Source organism: Budorcas taxicolor, chromosome 18 (assembly GCF_023091745.1).
Source record: "Budorcas taxicolor isolate Tak-1 chromosome 18, Takin1.1, whole genome shotgun sequence".
Lineage (NCBI taxonomy): Eukaryota > Metazoa > Chordata > Mammalia > Artiodactyla > Bovidae > Budorcas > Budorcas taxicolor.
This window is the reverse complement of record NC_068927.1, coordinates 2,538,350-2,559,832: the sequence shown is the minus strand read 5'-3', so window position 1 is coordinate 2,559,832 and position 21,483 is coordinate 2,538,350.

Below are 21,483 nucleotides of genomic sequence, written 5' to 3'. Positions count from 1 at the left end.
AAAAAGATGGGAATACCAGGCCGCCTGACCTGCCTCCTGAGAAACCTGTATGCAAGTCAATAAACAACAATTAGAACTGGACATGGAATGATGGTCTGGTTCCAAATTAGGAAAGGAGTACATTAAGGCTGTATATTGTCACTCTGCTTATTTAATTTCTATGCAGAGTACATCATGCAAAATGCCAGGCTGGATGAAGCACAAGCTGGAATCAACATTGCCAGGAGAAATATCAATAACTTTAGATAGGCAGATGACACCTCCCTAATTGCAGAAAGTGAAGAATAACTAAAGAGCCTTTTGATGAAGGTGAAAGTGGAGAGTTAAAAAGCTGGCTTAAAACTCAACATTAAAAAAATGAAGATTATGGCAACTCTTCCCATTACTTCATGGCAAATAGATGGGGGAAAAATGGAAACAGTAACAGACTTTATTTTCTTGGGCTCCAAGATAACTGGGGATGGTGACTTCAGCTGTGTAATTAAAAGATGCTTCCTGCTTGGAAGTAAGGCTATGATGAACATAGACAGGGTATTAAAAAGCAGACATCACTTTGCTGACAAAGGTTCATATAGTCAAAGTTTTGTTTTGTTTTTTTCCAGTAATCAGGTATGGATGTGAGAGTTGGATCATAAAGAAGGCTGAGCACTGAAGAATTGATGCTTTCAAATTGTGGTGTTGGAGAAGACTCTTAAAAGTCCCTTGGACTGCAAGGAGATCAAACCAGTCAATTCTAAAAAAATCAACCCTGAATATTCATGGGAAGGACTGCTACTGAAGCTGAAGCTCCAATACTTTGGCCACCTGATGGGAAGAGCTGACTCACTGGAAAAGACCTTGATGTTGGGAAAGATTGAAGGCAGGAGGAGAAGGGGTTGAGAGAGGATGAGAGGGTTGGATGGCATCACCGAGTCAATGGACATGAGTTTGAGCAAACTTAGGGTGATAATGAAGGACAGAGAAGCCTGGCATGCTTCAGTTCATGGGGTTCCAAAGAGTCAGTCATGATTGAGCGACTGACTAACAACAACCCGTTTTTTAAATCAAGTTGCTTATTTTTTTTGTCACTGAGTTGTATGATGTGTTTATGGATGTTTGATGTTAGACCCTCATCAATTATATCATTCAATAGATTGTCTTTTCATTTTCTCCATATCTTCACTGTGGAAAAGCTTTCAAGTTTAATTAAGTAGCATTTGTTCATTTTTGCTTTTATTTCTTTTGTCTTATGAGACAGTGAGATATCCAAAAATATTGGTACAATTTATGTCAAAACCTATGTTTTCTTCTAGGAGCCTTATGGCTTCCCATCTTACATTTAGTTTTTGAGCATTTTGAGTTTATTATTGTGTATGGTATTAAAGAATGTTCTAATTTCATTCTTTTACATGTAGCTGTCCAGTTTCTCGCCACCACTTGTTTAGGAGACTATCTTTTCTCTGTTGTATGTTTTGTCTCCTCTGTTATAGATTGATTGACTGTAAGTCCATGGTTTTATTTCTGAACTCACTGTTCTGTTTCATTAATCTACTTGCTTGCTTTTGTGCCAGTATCCTGTTGTTTTGATGACTATGGTTTTGTAGTATAGTCTGAAGTAAGGGCACATAATTCCTCCTGTTCTCTTTTTCTTTTTCAAGTGTATTTTAATTATTCAAGGTCTTTTGTGTTTCCATACCAATTTTAAAATTATTTGTTCCAATTCTGTGAAAAATGCCTCTGGTATTTTGATAAGAATTGCATTGAATATGTAGATTTCTTTGAGTAGCACAGTCATTTTAACAATATTAATTGTTATAATCCAAGAACATGGTATATCTTTCTATTTATTTGTGTCATCTGTGTGATAAATCTCCTTAGGTAAATTTATCCCCAGGTATTTTGTTCCTTTTGATGAGATTGTAAATTGCATTATTTCCTTAATTTCTCTTTTCAATAGTTTATTATTGATGTATAGAAATGCAACAGGTTTCTACATATCAACTTTATATTCTACAAATTTGTTGAAATCATTGATTAGTTCTAGAGGTTTTTCTTGGTAGTATCTTTATGATTTTCTATGCATAGCATCACGTCATCTGCAAATAGTAACAGTTTTACTTCTTGCCTTGATTCTTGATAGGTCATTCTTAACCACTGGCTGACTAATGGGGTCGATGAGCTGGGCAGGCAAAAGGGCCTCTAAACAACTTATCCTCATTGATCTAATGTCTCTAGCCCATTTCTCCCCACCCAAAATATTAGCTCTACACTCAGCAGCCGGTATCAGTCGTTAGATAGGATAATGGTCTTTCCTCTCACCTGGCAGGTCTCTTTCAAAACAGATCTCCAAGGTTCCTGCCTTTCCCTTATTGGGCTGTAGAAGGAGTTATTGGTACTATTTACAATCCTTGCATGGCTAACAGGAAAGATCAGGCCATGCCCTGTGGGGACTAATTTCCTGGCCTCTCCTATGATCCTTGGTGTAAAGAGACTCCCAAGGATTTCCTTCAAATGCTTTGAATCTGTCTGCTGTGCCCATGTGACATAGCTTAAGAGTGGCGCACCTCATCTATTGACTGACCTGCCAGAGAGACAAAGCTGGGGCTCCTGGCTGATATGCCCTGACCTGAAGAAGCTTCACAGTACAACATGACTTTTCTGAAGAAAGGAATTTGCTTTCCCTGCCCTCTACCCCCCACTTCAGGGCTTAGAGACCTAGTGAAGGGGTGGAACATGTTTTGATCCAGCTCTAGGGGTGAGAACATAGGATCACAATGTTGTGTACGGTGACCTAATCTTGCTCCAGTGTTTCTAACAAACATCCTTTCTTCCATCTATGCTCATAGGTAGATGTAGGCAGCTCTTCTTTCCTGCAGGTGATGAAGCCTCTCTGATAGCTGAAGAGACCCTGGGAAGGAAAAGCTGCTACTTATTTCTTTAAATCCCACAAATCCTACCCCATCTCGCACTCATCACATTTCTCCTCTGAATCTCTTTGTCTGATTAACTTCAGACAGAAACATGAGAGAACAATAGCTGGCTCTATGAATGGCAGACGAGATGAGGTGCCAGAAGCCAGAAACAACTGTGGGACAGGAGACAAAGGAGTAGCCTGAGAGAGATGTGATGCATCAGCTTCTTTTATGAATCATCAAGGAGCCCAAGGATAGGGCACAATTTGATTCAGGAACAATTCAATGGTAGTTTTTAATTATTAAATGAGGTTTTCTATTGGATTAATAAGACATTATTAGACATATTAAATTCAATAAATATAATTACTCAAACCTAGTTTTTAAATTCACAAGTTCTTGATCTTCTTTTATGAAAATGTTAAGATTTTCTTGGCCTGCTTTATTTGTAAAAGAACAACTCATCATTCATGGGCCTTGCCATATGAGGTGGAAGGAAAAGAAAGCCACAAAGTGGCACCTTTTCAACAGGGCCTCCCCTGAACACTTTATTCAGAGTTGCGTCCTAAGCACCCTTCACCCATGAATTAGGGATTTCTGTCTGGTGCATTGACATGGCCCAAGTGCCTGAGCCAGTGCTTGGCATGTGGTAGGTACGTAATACATGTTCTTAAAGGAGTAAAGAAATTTTGGCAAAATATTAGGTTGGCCAAAAAGTTCATTCAGGCTTTTCTGTAAGGTGGTACATAAACCCAAATGGGTTTTCTGGTCAACCCATTCTATTTTATTGCCTACTTATACAAATGAGGATACTGAGAATTAGAGAAATTATATAATACCAAATGTCAGGTAGCTGGAGTCAAAACCAGCACCTGACCTGGCACCTGTGCTGGCACTTGATTCTCTGTCCTGGAGGATCTCTAGCTTCTCATCAGAAGCCAGCCTTCCTTTCCCTCCCTGCAGATGCTTCCATGCTCATCCTCATCACCAGGGATGATCAGGCCCCAGCACCACACGCCTCTGGGTGCCTTGGAAGTGAGAAGATGCTGTCTGTGTCCTGAAGACAAATACTTCCCTAACAGCAGTATGGGAAACAGAGCAGAAGGCTTCTTCTGAGCACATTCCCCCAAATGACATCATTTTAGTAAGCTTTTGAGGACAATACATTGCCATGATGATTGTTATGTCCTTGATGAAAAGTCTGTAGAGGAAAGAGAGTGAAACAAAGACCAGTAAGCCTAGAGAAGATTGTTAAAGGGTTGTATTGACCAGGGCAGTGAGATCCCCGAGCCCTTATTAAGCTTACAATCCCTGATATTAGAACCTGATGAAGTGGCTACTCAAGAAAGCCATCACTGCATATTTCCCAGCTCTGCTGCCCTCTCAAACTGTGGGAGCTTGTGTATTTGCATCACTCTATATCTGCTCCCTACCTTCTGTCCCTCTCTACCTTTGCAAAGTTTGGCATGCCTGAGTGGAACCCTCCTGGCCTTACTTGGCAGCTGGACTTGGAGTATAAAAAGCTCCTGGTCATTTCTTTCAGCAAAGATTCACATTACATACCCTAGGGCTGGTTTCCCTGCTGGGGAGAGGCCCGTTACCACAGTATGCTGCTTGTCATGCTGTGTGCTCCATGGCTTTCACGGGTGTGTTCTTTTTCAATCTGTCTTAAAAACACTTGGGTAAAGATTTGGAAAAACTCTAAATGAGCTTCAATCTATACTGCTCTGTGTGCCCAGTCCTGAGGAAGTTACTGAGAGCAGCCGCTGGCCTGGCCCAGGAGCTGGAGCTATCCCTGGCACAATAAGGCAGATGAACAGTTTCCACGAAGAACCAGAAAGGAAGCAGAGAGGCATGTGAACTGAAGCAAGGAGGGACATCTCCCTAGGAGTGGTGGGTTGCCACAAGTTCTATTTTCTTTGATGAAACTCAATAAACTGACTTTCCATGAAAGCTGAGGCTCATCATATTTAACCATAAAAGGTAATCCCCACCCCAGCCCCACAGTGTCTAAGGGTGGAAGTCAGCTCAGACTCTGGGGCAGTGAGGTCTTGAGCTTTGCTGGGCATCACTAAGCCCAGAGAAGCTCCATGTGCCCCCTCAGGAGACATGGTTTCGGAGGTGTGTGTGGAAGACCATGGCCTGGCCCAAGTTGGGAAGAAGCACTGTAAGGCTTGGGCAGAGGAAGAGTTTAATGGGCACCCTGGCAGCATTGGCAGTGGCAGTGAGCAGTGGCAGCATTCCTACCTTTGCTTTGCAAAGCAAAGAGCTGGAATGTTGGAGGTATGGGAAACAATTGCTGAAGAGTCTACGTTGTCAGAAGAGTGGGCGTCAACTTGTGTCATTGGACATTTCCTTGTTATTTGTCCATAAAGTTATTTTAGATAGCTTAAATTACACCACTCCTGACAGTCTTCGTTCCCCTGAAGCTTTTATTTTCTTTTAAAAATTAACAGACCAATGGTTCCCCAAGCTGGGAAATTATGAAATGTCTGCAGCATTTTCCTGCAGATGTGGGAGTAAAGAGTAAGAGGATGTGTTAGTTGCTCAGTCATATCTGATTCTTTGTGACCCTATGGTCTGTCCATAGAATTCTCCAGGCAAGGATACTGGACTGGGTTGCCATTCCCTTCTCCAGGGGAACTTCCTGACACAAGGATCAAACCCTGCAGGCAGGGATCCTGCACTGCAGGCAGATCCTTTACCATCTGAGCTATCAGGGAGGCCCCTGGTGGGCTTCACTATAAATGTCTGAGGTGGGGCCACTATGCTGTCTGCTAGGCAGCAAGCCCCCTGCCTATATCCCATACCAGGAGTCCAGGTAATAGCAGCAGCAGCAGCACCATGGAAGGAACCTGTCATGATGGGGATGTTCCTGAAGAGGTGGAAGGGATTAAATGAAACATTTCTACTGAATGGAATTCAATAATAGTGTTTCAAGAACAACACAAATCCTGTATAATATTTGATTTAAAATACTTCAACTATTTTCTTAGAATTTCTTATTTGCTCCTGACACTTGATAATGAGAAAAGATTATTGATCTCATTTTACAGATGAGAACACTTGAGCCTTAGAAAGGTTATGTCCCAGAAGAAGTGAAAGTAAACCCCCCAAATCCCTGATTCTCAGTACACTAGGGTTTCAGGTGAATCCTGCTGGGGACACAGAAATGACTGTGACACAGAATGCATCTGTCTTCAAAGAGCAGTCTCAGGGAAGACCTCATTAAGCAGACATTGATAAAGACAGAATTTCATTTGTAAACTCATTTGCGGTGACTTTAGTACAGTAATGAAGCAATTCCTGATTAGCATTATTTGCTCCTTTCTCTGAAAACTGGTTCACTGGGAGGAAATATGCAGATTGCGGGGTCTTATTAACAAGATGCTAAAGCCCCTCAGCAGCATTTAGGTTTCCCTAGGCTTCCTTAGTGGAGAAGGCAATGGCACCCCACTCCAGTACTCTTGCCTGGAAAATCCCATGGACGGAGGAGCCTGGTAGGCTGCAGTCCATGAGGTCGCTAAGAGTCAGACACGACTGAGCGACTTCACTTTCACTTTTCACTTTCATCCATTGGAGAAGGAAATGGCAAGCCACTGCAGTGTTCTTGCCTGGAGAATCCCAGGGACGGGGGGGCCTGGTGGGCTGCAGTCTATGGGGGTAGCGCAGAGTTGGATGTGACTGAAGCGACTGACTGAAGCGACTTAGCAGCAGCAGCAGCAGCAGCAGCAGCAGCAGCAGCAGCAGCAGCAGCAGCAGCAGGCTTCCCTAGCCTTCCCAGGCTTAGCAGACAAAAATCAAAATGCCCAGTTACATTTGCATTTCAGATAAATAAAGAATAATATTTTACTGTAAACATACACCATATATTGCATTGCGTGCTCAGTCATGTCCAACTCTTTGTGGCCCTATGGACTATAGCTTGTCAGGCTCCTCTGTCCATGGGATTTTCCTAGTAAGAATGTTGGAGTGGGTTGCCATTCCGTCCTCCATGGGATTTTCCTGACCCAGAAACTGAACCTGTGTCTGCTGTATTTCCTGCATATCAGGCAGGTTATTTACTGTTGAGCCACCAGGGAAGCCCTATATTGCATGGGGCATACTTATTTAAAAAAAAGCTGTGCTATTTGTATGAAAGTCAAATTTACCTAGGCATCTTGTGTTTGAAGGGCTTCCCTTGGTGGCTCAAACGTTAAAGAATCTGCCTCCAATGCAGGAGACCTGGGTTCAATTCCTGGGTAGAGAAGATCCCTTAGAGAAGGGAATGGCTACTCACTCTAGTCATTATTGCCTGGAGAATCCCACGAACAAAGAAGTCTGGTGGGGTCAAAAGGAGTCAGACACGAATGAATAACACTTTCACTTGTATTTTATCTGGTAACTCTATTAGCAGGTTACAGCACTTGAAGAACTTTGTTTTCCTAACCGCCCACTGTCCCTATCTAGTGCACCAGGTTATGGATCTTTCTCCCCAGGGCCAGGCAGAGTATTCCTCTTGACAAGAGCCCACTAGAGGCAATAGCTCAGAGGTGTGAGACTCATGTTGAGATTTCAGGCCAAGTATTAGGGTGTGGGTTCCAGGGAGCCCAAATTCACATGAGAAGAATAGCAATAACCCTGCTGGCTTCTGCCCAGTGAATCCCGGATTGGCTAGGCAGAAATGTGTTGACAGAGGCAGGGTCATACATCTCTCAATTTTTCTCTTTCTCACTCCTGAAACCATTACCAAACCTGGACTTGGGTTTGCTCGTCCTTGCTCAGTAAAGCCAATCTACTGACTGGGTTGTGGCCAAGGAAAGCACAGCACTTATTGCGGGGTACAAAGCAGGGAGAATAAGCAGCTCATGCTCAAAAGACTTGAGCTCCCTGATAGCTTACAGGAAAGGGGTTTTGAAGATGCTGTAAGGGAGGGGTCTTCAGGGTCCATGATCAACTTGTGCCCAATTCTTAAATTGGTTGGTATCAAGGTGAAGTTGCAAGCATCACCAACCTTCTGGTTTCAACCAGTCTGGGATCTATGTCCTTACTGTCAGCAGTTTTCTTCTGGTGGGGGTCTGCTCCCTGTAAAAACAACTTAGGAATGTGTGTCAGACTTTTATCTGTATCTTTCAGGGAACTGGGAGTTCAGTGACTCTGCTCTGTGGCTGATTTATAGTCTAAATTGTTACCAGTTTTCCAGCTCAACAGCTATTCTTTGTTTCTACTTCTCCACATTTCCTAATCATTAACTCTTTTTTTTTGTTCAATATAAAATTTATTTATTTATTTATTTATATTTATTTTTTTTAATTTATTTTTTAAATTTATTTTTTAATTTTAAAATCTTTAAATATCAGCAAGGTGAAAAGACAGCCTTCTGAATGGGAGAAAATAGTAGCAAATGAAGCAACTGACAAACAACTAATCTCAAAAATATACAAGCAACTTATGCAGCTCAATTCCAGAAAAATAAACGACCCAATCAAAAAATGGGCCAAAGAACTAAATAGACATTTCTCCAAAGAAGACATACGGATGGCTAACAAACACATGAAAAGATGCTCAACATCACTCATTATCAGAGAAATGCAAATCAAAACCACAATGAGGTACCACTTCACACCAGTCAGAATGGCTGCGATCCAAAAATCTGCAAGCGATAAATGCTGGAGAGGGTGTGGAGAAAAGGGAACCCTCCTACACTGTTGGTGGGAATGCAAACTAGTACAGCCACTATGGAAAACAGTGTGGAGATTCCTTAAAAAATTGCAAATAGAACTGCCGTATGACCCGGCAATCCCACTGCTGGGCATACACACCGAGGAAACCAGAATTGAAAGAGACACATGTACCCCAATGTTCATCGCAGCACTGTTTATAATAGCCAGGACATGGAAACAACCTAGATGTCCATCAGCAGATGAATGGATAAGAAAGCTGTGGTACATATACACAATGGAGTATTACTCAGCCATTAAAAAGAATTCATTTGAATCAGTTCTGATGAGATGGATGAAACTGGAGCCGATTATACAGAGTGAAGTAAGCCAGAAAGAAAAACACCAATACAGTATACTAACACATATATATGGAATTTAGAAAGATGGCAATGACGACCCTGTATGCAAGACAGGAAAAAAGACACAGATGTGTATAGCAGACTTTTGGACTCAGAGGGAGAGGGAGAGGGTGGGATGATATGGGAGAATGGCATTCTATCATGTATACTATCATGTAAGAATTGAATCGCTCGTCTATGTCTGACGCAGGATACAGCATGCTTGGGGCTGGTGCATGGGGATGACCCACAGAGATGCTATGGGGAGGGAGGTGGGAGGGGGGTTCATGTTTGGGAACACATGTAAGAATTAAAGATTTTAATCATTAACTCTTGAGCAAGACTTTTGAGACTCATAAGAGGCCTGAGAGACTAAACCAAAAGCCTTTTATTTCAAGGACAGGAACACAGTATGTGGTTTCAAAATCACTAGACTGACTGCTTTTAACTATGTGACATCTAGAATTCTAGGGCCCTAATAGAAGTGAGTCAGACATCACAATCCACGTTCTCTCCCCAGACACCAATACAGCTGCCAGCATCAGTTCAGTAAGGCTCACCCTCCAGCACATCCATGTCTATACTTTTTCACTCTCTGCCAGTGGCTGAGGGGGGTTGGCCTGTTCTTACAAGAGTCCTTCTTAGGATCTGCATATTTAATTTAGGTTGACATAAAAAAACCATGGACTATTTTCTAAAGGTTGCTGCTTAATTTTAAGGAGAGATAAGATGGGGTATAGTCTAAGGAAAGGGGGCAGCTGATGAACTGATGAGAGTGATTGCTTGTAACCTGGGACTGTGCCTTCCACTCTTGCTGGACTTGCCAAATAGAGTTTCTGAGGGTGCTATAGCCTGGGCCCTGGAGACTGGGTCATCATGGACAGAGAATGTTCCCTATCTTTAAGGGTAGGTGATTCAGGGAGCCCCACAGAAGACAGACTTGGAGCCAGGGTGGCAACTTCCTAGCTACTAACCTTCAGCACCCTCTGCTTCCATAGCCAGGCATGGCTGGGACCTGGGAGCAGATGGACTAAGCATTAAGGGGCCCAGAGATCTTCTCCATTTGCCAGAGGTCATAGCATGGGTCCCCTGACTGGAGGCCCATGTGGTAGGTGTCTGGCTCCTCTCTCTGCAGGGGCCTGGACCTTGTGAAGCCTGGCCTCTAGGTGGGAGAGTGTGAACACCAGATTCAGAGCCTCCCTGGCCTGAGCACAGTTGCTACTGGTCAAAGTGTTTTAGTACTATTATCATTTTTGTTTAGTTTTAAATATTCTTCCCTTTTTCTTCACAAAAGGGTAAATTAAAATGAAGTAAGTCTTGTATCAGGACTGGCCTACTTGAAGCCTCCAAGACGAACATAATTCCAATTCTGACCAGTGTAATTTGAAATGCAGTTGGATTTTCACTTCGACCCTGTAGTCTTTCCCCTAACCAGATTCAGTTTAGATTAAGGAGAACCAGAGTAGGGCATGATTGTCTTTGGCTCCATTTAATGGTGCTGTAGCTCAGCTGTCACCCCTCCTGTCCTGCCATGTGACTTGGTCTGAAAGTCAGTCCTTTGATCTGAAAGGGATTGCAGAGAGAGGGTTTCCTAGAATGGATGGGGTGGTGAAAGATTGTTGTTGAATCATGACGCCGGGATTCTTGGACGCCAGAGGAGAAGAATTCAATCAGGGGCCAGAGACGAGGCTTGATAGCTCAGAGCTTTTGTGTAATAAAGTTTTACTAAAGTATAAAGGAGATAGAGAAAGCTTCTGACATAGGCATCGGAAGGGGGCAGAAAGAGTACCCCCTGCTAGTCTTCTTCTGGATGTTATATAGTCACTAGCAGTCTGTTAATGAAAGAAAGGAATGTCTCAAAACTCAGAATGGCACTAGGCCCCTCACCCACAACATGTATAAATGGTTTATCTTAGGCCATAAAATGATTAACTTGAATCTTGAAGAAGGGCAGATCACCATACAAATAGTTTCATTTACATAGATTAGGGGAACAATATCTGAGTATAACATACTGGTTTATCAAGTAGGTTCTGAGCCAAAAGGTGGAACTGACTTGAAGACAGAGTTTGGGGCAAATGCATAGTACACTAGCATAGCTAAATATAAACATTTCCACAAGAAAAAGGCATTGGTTATCTCTAGGTTTGAGCTGCAACGGCCGGTGCACTCAGCGCAAGTGGGTACTCAGCACAGTGGAGAGGAACTACCTCACGTCGGAAGTCAGGGGCAGTGGCCGAGAGTGCCAGGATGCGATGGCACAGGAACAGCTGAGAGGAGCCACCCCTCATCCGAGGACAGAGGCAATGGTCTGGAGGAGCCACCCCATGTACGAGGCCAGGGTTGGGGGCCAGGAGGAGCCACCACGCGTTCGAGGCCAGGGGCAGCAGCCAGGAGGAGCAACCTGGCTCCTGAGGCCAGGGACGGTGGCCGAGAAGATCAACCCACATCCAAGGAGCGGTGGCTGCACTGGCCAGGAGGGCCTAGAGGAGCTATCCCACATTGAAGGTCAGGAAGGGCGGCAGTGAGGAGATACCCTTCGTCCAAGGTAAGGAGCAGCGGCTGTGCTTTGCTGCAGCAGCCATGAAGAAATACCCCACGCCCAAGGTAAGAGAAACCCCAAGTAAGATGGTAGGTGTTGCAAGAGGGCATCAGAGGGCAGACACACTGAAACCATACTCACAGAAAACTAGTCAATCTAATCACACTAGGACCACAGCCTTGTCTAACTCAATGAAACCAAGCCATGCCCATGGGGCAACCCAAGAAGGGTGGGTCATGGTGGAGAGGTCTGACAGAATGTGGTCCACTGGAGAAGGGAATGGCAAGCCACTTCAGTATTCTTGCCTTGAGAACCCCATGAACATTATGAAAAGGCAAAATGATAGGATACCGAAAGAGGAACTCCCCAGGTCAGTAGGTGCCCTATATGCTACTGGAGATCAGTGGAAAAATAACTCCAGAAAGAATGAAGGGATGGAGCCAAAGCAAAAACAACACCCAGCTGTGGATGTGACTGGTGATAGAAACAAAGTCCGATGCTGAGTCAAGGCAAATTGGAAGTGGTCAAACAAGAGATGGCAAGGGTGAACATTGAGATTCTAGGAATCAGCGAACTAAAATGGACTGGACTGGGTGAATTTAACTCAGATGACCATTATATCTACTACTGCGGGCAGGAATCCCTCAGAAGAAATGGAGTAGCCATCATGGTCAACAAAAGAGTCTGAAATGCAGTACTTGGATGCCATCTCAAAAACGACAGAATGATCTCTGTTCGTCTCCAAGGCAAACCTTTCAATATCATGGTAATCCAAGTCTATGCCCCAACCAGTAACGCTGAAGAATCTGAATTTGAACAGTACTATGAAGACCTACAAGACCTTGTAGAACTAACATTCAAAAAAGATGTTCTTTTCATTATAGGGGACTGGAATGCAAAAGTAGGAAGTCAAGTAACACCTGGAGTAACAGGCAAATTTGGCCTTGGAATGTGGAATGAAGCAGGGCAAAGACTAATAGAGTTTTGCCAAGAAAATGCACTGGTCATAGCAAACACCCTCTTCCAACAACACAATAAAAGACTCTAAACATGGACATCACCAGATGGTCAACACCAAAACCAGATTGATTATATTCTTTGCAGCCAAAGATGGAGAAGCTCTATACAGTCAACCAAAACAAGACCGGGAGCTGACTGTGGCTCAGATCATGAACTCCTTATTACCAAATTCAGACTCAAATTGAAGAAAGTAGGGAAAACCCCTAGACCATTCAGGTATGACCTAAATCAAATCCCTTATGATTATACAGTAGAAGTGAGGAATAGATTTAAGGGCCTAGATCTGATAGATAGAGTGCCTGATGAACTATGGAATGAGGTTCGTGACACTGTACAGGAGACAGGGATCAAGACCATCCCCATGGAAAAGAAATGCAAAACAGCAAAATGGTTGTCTGGGGAGGCCTTAATAATAGCTGTGAAAAGAAGAGCAGCGAAAGCAAAGGAGAAAAGGAAAGATATAAGCATCTGAATGCAGAGTTCCAAAGAATAGCAAGAAGAGATAAGAAAGCCTTCTTCAGCAATCAATGCAAAGAAATACGGGAAAAGAACAGAATGGGAAAGACTAGAGATCTCTTCAAGAAAATTAGAGATACCAAGGGAACATTTCATGCAAAGATGGACTCGATAAAGGACAGAAATGGTATGGACCTAATAGAAGCAGAAGATATTAAGAGGAGGTGGCAAGAATACACAGAAGAACTGTACAAAAAAAGATCTTGATGACCCGGATAATCACGATGGTGTGATCACTCATCTAGAGCCAGACATCCTGGAATGTGAAGTCAAGTGGGCCTTAGAAAACATCACTATGAACAAAGTTAGTGGAGGCGATGGAATTCCAGTGGAGCTATTTCAAATCCTGAAAGGTGATGCTGTGAAAGTGCTGCACTCAATATGCCAGCAAATTTGGAAAACTCAGCAATTGCCACAGGACTGGAAAAGGTCAGTTTTCCTTCCAATCCCAAAGAAAGGCAAGGTCAAAGAATGCTCAAACTACCGCACAGTTGCACTCATCTCACATGCTAGGAAAGTAATGCTCAAAATTCTCCAAGCCAGACTTTAGCAATACATGAAGTGTGAACTTCCTGGTGTTCAAGCTGGTTTTAGAAAAGGCAGAGGAACCAGAGATCAAATTGCCAACATCCGCAGGATCATGGAAAAAGCAAGAGAGTTCCAGAAAAACATCTATTTCTGCTTTATTAACTGTGGTAATGCCTTTGACTGTGTGGATCAGAATAAACTGTGGAGAATTCTGAGAGAGATGGGAATACCAGACCACCTAAGCTGCCTCTTGAGAAATCTGTATGCAGGTCAGGAAGCAACAGTTAGAACTTAACAACAGACTGGTTCCAAATAGGAAAAGGAGTGCGTCAAGGCTGTATATTGTCACCCTTCTTATTTAACTTCTATGCAGAGTACATCATGAGAAATGCTGGACTGGAAGAAACACAAGCTGGAATCAAGATTGCCGGGAGAGATATCAATAACCTCAGATATGCAGATGACACCACCCTAATGGCAGAAAGTGAAGAGGAACTAAAAAGCCTCTTGATGAAAGTGAAAGAGGAGAGTGAAAAAGTTGGCGTAAAGCTCAACATTCAGAAAACGAAGATCATGGCATCCGGTCCCATCACTTCATGGGAAATAGATGGGGAAACAGTGGAAACACTGTCAGACTTTATTTCTTCCGGCTCCAAAATCACTGCAGATGGTGACTGCAGCCATGAAATTAAAAGACGCTTACTCCTTGGAAGAAAAGTTATGATCAACCTAGACAGCATATTCAAAAGCAGAGACATTACTTTGCTGACTAATGTCCATCTAGTCAAGGCTATAGTTTTTCCTGTGGTCATGTATGGATGTGAGAGTTGGACTGTGAAGAAGGCTGAGCGCTGAAGGATTGGTGCTTTTGAACTGTGGTGTTGTAGGAAACTCTTGAGAGTCCCTTGGATTGCAAGGAGATCCAACCAGTCCATTCTGAAGGAGATCAGCCCTGGATTTCTTTGGAAGGAATGATGCTAAAGCTGAAACTCCAGTACTTTGGCCACCTCATGCAAAGAGTTGACTCATTGGAAAAGACTCTGATGCTGGGAGGGATTGGGGGCAGGAGGAGAAGGGGACGACAGTGGATGAGATGCCTGGATGGCATCACTGACTCGATGGACGTGAGTCTGAGTGAACTCCGGGGGTTGGTGATGGACAGGGAGGTATGGCGTGCTGCGATTCATGGGATTGCAGAGAGTCAGACACGACTGAGTGACTGAAGTGAACTGAACTGAACTTAAGGTGAAGCCAAGTGTCATGGCAAGACAGAATTTTAAGAGAAAACTCCTTTAGATTTGTATAGAGAAGGAAATAAACATCGCTAGTTTCCTTCTGCCACTTAAGAGAGATAAAAATGTCTGACACTTGCAGGCTATTTCCTCTGTTTGGAGACCCCTGGCCTTCCTGCCTGTTATCTTCTCATTCCCCCCTTTTCTTTTAGGAGAATTATGTTGCCTCGGTAAAAGGGGCATCGTTTTTGTTCCATAACTGCTTCCGAGCTGAGAAGGGGCATTGTCCCTAAATTGGTGAGGCAACATATTCTTCTAATCCTTGTATTGAGGATATCTGATCCAGGGGCCCCAAATATTAGTTGGAGGAAGTTGCAGCAGTAGCAGGAGTTTGAGTAACCATTTGTAACTTAAAAGCTTAATGCGGCTAGAAACAAATCCAGTTAAACAGTTACAGATGCAGGGAGCAAACAGCAAAAACAAGTTAAAATCAAAATTAAAAGTCACATTATGTCCATAGTTAAAGTACAAAGTGTTGTACCAGTCCATTTTAGGGTTGGTAGATGTCATCAGATGAAGAAGAGGCATCGCATGTGATTGTTGTCGAAGGTATTCACAGACTTGGAGAAAGTCCTTTCCTTGAAGTGGAGATGTCCACCACAGGAAGCCTTCAACTGATGAAGAGGGGAGTGCTCCACAGATCCAGCAGTTAGACCGATTGTGGAATGCAGCTTAGGAGTGAGCCCAGGACAGGAAGGCATTATCTTAAGGATTGAACCACAGACTCAGGATATTTGGAGTCAGCAGAAGTAGGCTCACATAGGTTATCAGGTCCATCTGAAAAGTACAAAGTCAGAGCACAGAAAGTAAAGACATAAAAAGATGTCACTTAGTTTTGGTCAGGGTGCCACCTCTTAACTCGAGTGTGATGTACCCACAAATCAATTCCTGGCACTTTGACAACTGTGGGAGAAGAAAGCATAACCTGGTAAGGGCCTTCCCAGAGGGGCTCAATGGATGGGCCCCCGGACCCCGGTGTTTCTATGAGGACCTCAGTTCCTGGCTCAAATAGAGGCTTGCTTGACTCAGAGGTGGGGTCAGGAGTCTTCTCCTGGAGTTCTGTTAATGCCTGTTGAAAAGCTGAGAGCTGAGTTACATAACTAGTTAATTCCAAGGCTTCAGGGTCTATAACAATGTCTGTGTGTAAGAAAGCCCTTCCATAAATACATTCAAAGGGGGACAGTCCCTCCTTTTGGGGGGCAGTTCGAGCCCTCATTAAAGCTATGGGTAGGACTTTAATCCAATTGTCCTGTGTCTCTTGAGTTAATTTGCGCAAATGTCTTTTGATAATGTCACTAGCTTTTTCAACCTTTCCCGAGCATTGGATTCTCCAGGAACAGTGTAAGTAATATTCTATTCCCAGAGATTTAGATACCCCCTGAGTTACAGCAGCTTTAAAGATGGAGCCATTGTCACTCTGAAGGCTCCATGGCAGCCCAAACCTGGGGATAATTTCATGGATTAAAATCTTTATAACCTCCTTAGCCTGTTCACTACGACAGGGAAAAGCCTCAACGCATCCAGTAAAAGTATCTACCCAAACTTGTAAGCAAGAATATCCATTAGCTTTTGGCATATGAGTAAAATCAATTTCCCAGTCCTCTCCAGGATACTTCCCACTTCGTTGTAATCCAGATTTTGCTAGCTTTTCAGTCTTTGGGTTATTTTTCCAACAAATCTCACACCTTTTGATAATATTCTTTAAAGTTTTCATTACATTTTTACCTTCAAACAAACGAGAAGCCATTTGGTAAGTACTCTCTACACCCAAATGAAAACTCTGATGTAAACCCTTAAGAATTTTCCATTGAGCATTTTCAGGAATTATTAATCATCCATCCTCGGACTGTAACCATTCTTTATCAGTAATCCTTGCTCCTCTTTTTTCATATCTTTCTAATTCTTCCTCAGTATATTGTGGTTTTTCCTGTTCCATAGGACCTGTCCAGATCAAAGGTGTCTACAGTGAAGGGGTTTGGTAAAGTGCAGCTTTTCTGGCTTGACAGTCAGCCAGCTCATTACCTTGGGCTACTTTACTCCCATCCCTGCTGTGCACTGTGCAATGCATAACAGCTACTTCTTTAGGACTATATAGCAGTTAAAAGTCTCTCGCTCTCTGAAATGCTTAATAGGTTCTCCTGTTGCTGTTTTAAACTGTCTTTCTTTCCATATTGCAGCATGAGCATGTAAAGTCAAATAAGCATACTTAGAATCAGAGTAGATATTTATGCTCTGCCCTTTGCTTAACTCTAGAGCTCGAGTCTGGAGAAGGCAATGGCACCCCACTAAAGTACTCTTGCCTGGAAAATCCCATGGACAGAGGAGCCTGGTAGGCTGCGGTCCATGGGGTCGCGAAGAGTCAGACACGACTGAGCAACTTCCCTGTCACTTTTCCCTTTCATGCATTGGAGAAGGAAATGGCAACCCCCTCCAGTGTTCTTGCCTGGAGAATCCCAGGGACGGGGGAGCTGGTGGGCTGCCATCTATGGGGTCGCACAGAGTCAGACAAGACTGAAGTGACAGCAGCAGCAGAGCTCGGGTCAGAGCCACAAGCTCCACTAACTGAGCACTGGTTCCCTGGGGGAGAGATTTTGCTTCCAAAATCTGTTCAGCAGTCACCACGGCATAAGCTGCTTTACACTTTCCATCCCATACGAAAGAACTGCCATCTGTAAATATTTCCATGTCAGGATTGTCTAATGGGGTATCCATTAGATCTTCTCGAGCTGCATAGTTTAAAGTTAGGAATTGAGAACAATCACGATCAGGTGTTTAATTTTCCTTCTCAGGAAGGAAAGTGGCAGGATTTAGATTTCCACAAACTTTAAGGTTAGTTACTGGTCCTTCTAAGAACACTGAATGATATTTAAGAAGCCTACTGTCTGTCATCCAAATATTAACCTTAGAATTTAAGATTCCACTCACATCATGAGAAGTCAGTACAGTAAGGTTTCATCCATTAATTATTTTTATTTATTTATTTTTATTTTATTTTTTTAATTTTTATTTTTACTTTATTTTACTTTACAATACTGTATTGGTTTTGCCATACATTGACATGAATCCACCACGGGTGTACATGCGTTCCCAAACATTAATTATTTTTAAAGCATCAGGTGCTAATAAAGCCGCTGCCCCAATTACTCTTAGGCAGTGGGGCCACCCATGTGAAATTACACCTAATTCTCTGCTTGATAAGCAACAGGTTGCTAGTGAGGCCCTCGGGATTGTGTCAAAATTCCCAAGGCCATACCTTTCCTTTCAGTGACAAACAAATTAAATTCTGACCCTGTGGGCAAGCTCAGAGCTGGAGCTTGCAGAAGAGCAGTCTGAAGAACCTGAAAAGCCTTTCGAGTTTCTGGAGACCAAACATGTTTGTCAGTTTGGCCTGTTGAGTTTCAGCTATAAGTTTATATAAAGGCCGGGCCAGTTCCCCATAACCTGGAATCCTAATGCGACAGTAAACTGTGATTCTCAAAAATCCTCTCAATTGCCTTAAAGTCATAAGTAGGGGATGATTTAGTATAGGCTTAATTCTCTCAGGGCCTATGGCCCTAGTCCCTTCTGATATGATTGAAGTGAAGTGAAGTGAAGTCACTTAGTCATGTCTGACTCTTTGCGACCCCGTGGACTGTAGCCTGCCAGGATCCTCTGTCCATGGGATTTTCCAGGCAAGAATACTGGAGTGGGTTGCCATTTCCTTCTCCAGTGGATCTTCCCAACCCAGGGATCGAACCCAGGTCTCCCACATTGTAAGCAGATGCTTTTACCATCTGAGCCCAGATATCTAACCGATTGTTGACAAAGCTGAGCCTTTTCTCTTGATGCCTTGTAACCACAGCCTGCCAGAAAGTTAAAAAAATCTTCCGAGGCTCGCGAACAAGCTTCTTCTGTCTCAGCACAGAGCAAAATATCATCTACATCTTGTAACACCACCGCTTCAGAGCTATTAAAGTTTTGTAGATCCCGTGACAAACTGTCTAAATAAGTGAGGACTGTCACGAAATCCCTGGGGCAAAACTGTCCAGATTAACTGAGAAGTTGGCTGTGTAGGGTCTTCAAAGGCAAATAGAAATTGACTTTCCTCCACCAAAGGCACTGAATAGAAGGCATCTTTTAAATCAATTACTGAGAAATATTTGGCTCGTTCAGGAATTTCAGACAATAGAGAATAAGGATTAGGCACCATGGGGTGTAAGGGAACTACAGCCTCATTTATTATACGTAAATCTTGAACTAGTCTTTATTTACCATTTGATTTCTTTGTACCCAAAATAGGAGTGTTGCAAGAACTGTTACAGGGAATTAATAGTCCTTGCCCCTTTAAATTTTCGATGACGGGTTTTAACCCTTCCTTAATCTCAGGTTTCAGTGGATACTGCTTCTAATGTGGAAATAAGTGTGGGTCTTTGAGCTTGACAACTACAGAAATAGCATTTTGTGCTCGACCCACAGATTTTCCATCAGCCCATACTCTAGGATTTACATTTTGTTCAACTAAAGGTAGAGAAAGGGAGGGCTCCATATTCATAAAAACAGAGGCATGGAACCTGCTCAGTATATCCCTCCCCAAAAGGGGTGAGGGAGATTCTGGCACGATCAGAAACTCGTGTGAAAATAGCACAGAATCTCAGTTGCAAGATAAAGAATAACTGACATAATACCTTTTGGCTCGTTCAGTCAGTCCCATTACAGAAGCTGATCGGGAAGAAAGTGGGCCAGGGGCTTCAGTAAGCACAGAGTCAGTTGCCCCAGTATCTAAAAGGAAATTGACCTATTGGCCCCCCACAGTTATTAATACCTGGGGTTGCTCAGGTGTAATTAGGATGGAAGCTTGTGCGGGGACCCCCGGACACCTTCAGTCCTGATTGTCTTGAGAGTCTGACCCTGGAGACCTATGCCTCTGAGGGCAGTCTCTCTTCCAGTGTGGTCCTTTGCAGACCGGACATGGAGCTGGGGGTGGCTTAGATGCCTGAGGGCAATCCCGCTTGAGGGGCCTCTCCTTTCCACAGTAATAGCAAGCCCATACCTTTTCACCTGGGTCCCTCTGGGCATCTTTCTCAGGCTGTTTAAGAAAGTTTTTCATAGCCATTGTGAAGGCTTCTGCCTTTTCCTTTGTCTTTTTTTGCCTTTCTTTCTTTTCCTCATATTCCCCACCATAATAGACTGTATGAGCCAGTTGTAACAGAGTATCTGTTCATACACCCGTTTTTGTAGCTTACGGTGGATATCTGGAGCTGACTGAGTGAGAAATCTATCCTTTAAGATCACTTTTTCCTTGTTCCTTACAGAACCAGTCTAATTGGAAAACAGTATTACACATGAGACCCTCCAACCGGCCACCGTTCGCCATCGTCCAGTGGACACTGTGGCCATGCAGTATTGCATAGGAAGACCAGGTGTGTCTTTTTTAAGCCCTGGGGATCAAATTTATCCCAGTTTTTCAGGATACATTTCAAAAGAGTGAGGCTGGAATTGTTAGCTCCCATCTGTAAGAGAGAAAAAAGCGACCAGCACCATTTTTCTACCGGAGGCGTCCCTCCCTGCTCTAGATGGGAGTGTAGACAGACTTTACACCAAAAGCTTTTCCTTCCTGGTCGGACTTAGTCTGTCCCTTACTGACGCAGGTGCCATCTCAACCCTCCTGGCTCTACCACCGAGATGGGGTGGGGATGTACCAGGGGTAGACCTGACAGCATCTCTACCTGACATCCAGCTCTTCACCTTTAACCTTGCTTGCCTCTGATGCCACCCGGAGTACAATCAGAGTAACCTTCTGGAATGCCTCCCAAGCTAAGACTGCTGGGGGAAACATTCGTTACCTGAGTGCCTGTGCACGACCCTGAGTATATTCCTGACCACAATAAGACCGATATGAACATAAAGCTGAGATGTTCTTTTCAAGCATCACTACACCAGTATAAGAGCCTCCTCTGGTCCACTAAGAGCCAGTGTTACCAAAGGAAAAAAAAAAAAAAAAACATTTCAGTCCCAATCTGAGTAACCTTTAACCTCAGAGATGTTTTTGGGGTTAGAGCTCCATCTAGCCTACCAAGGCTAGGCACTTTCTTGACTACCAATCCAAATTTTGGGACCTAAGCCACAGTACACAGTAACAGTATAGATCACAAGTCCCTTGAAAGTCTAAGATCCGATAGATTAGGTTAGTACTTCTAATTCCCAAGGAGTTATGAAATAGTCAAAGAGACCAAAAAGTTTGAGAAGGGAGAGTTTGGTCTACATGCTTTGCCCATTTCTGGTCGGTTCCCAAAGGAGACATTGGGTGCCGCTTGGCAATGGCAGGTCAGTATAAACCCCCGACAGGTTTCTGCCATAAGCCGTATGAGATCACCGTGGAACCGCAGAGCAGGGTTCCTCACTTGCTTCGTGCAGGGCATGTCATTCATTCACACAAGCAGACTGTAGAGTTAGTAAAGCACAGCAGAAAACGTGTTTGCTAAGAGAGCAAAGAACTAAAGCTCCAAGCATCCTTACCTTGTCCTGAAGGATCCCGGATGAGCCCCCAAGATGAAAGGTTGTTGTTGAATCATGACGCCAGGATTCTTGGCCCCCGGAGGAGAAGAATTCAATCTGGGGCCAGAGACGAGGCTTGATCGCTCAGAGCTTTTGTGTAATAAAGTTTTATTGAAGTAT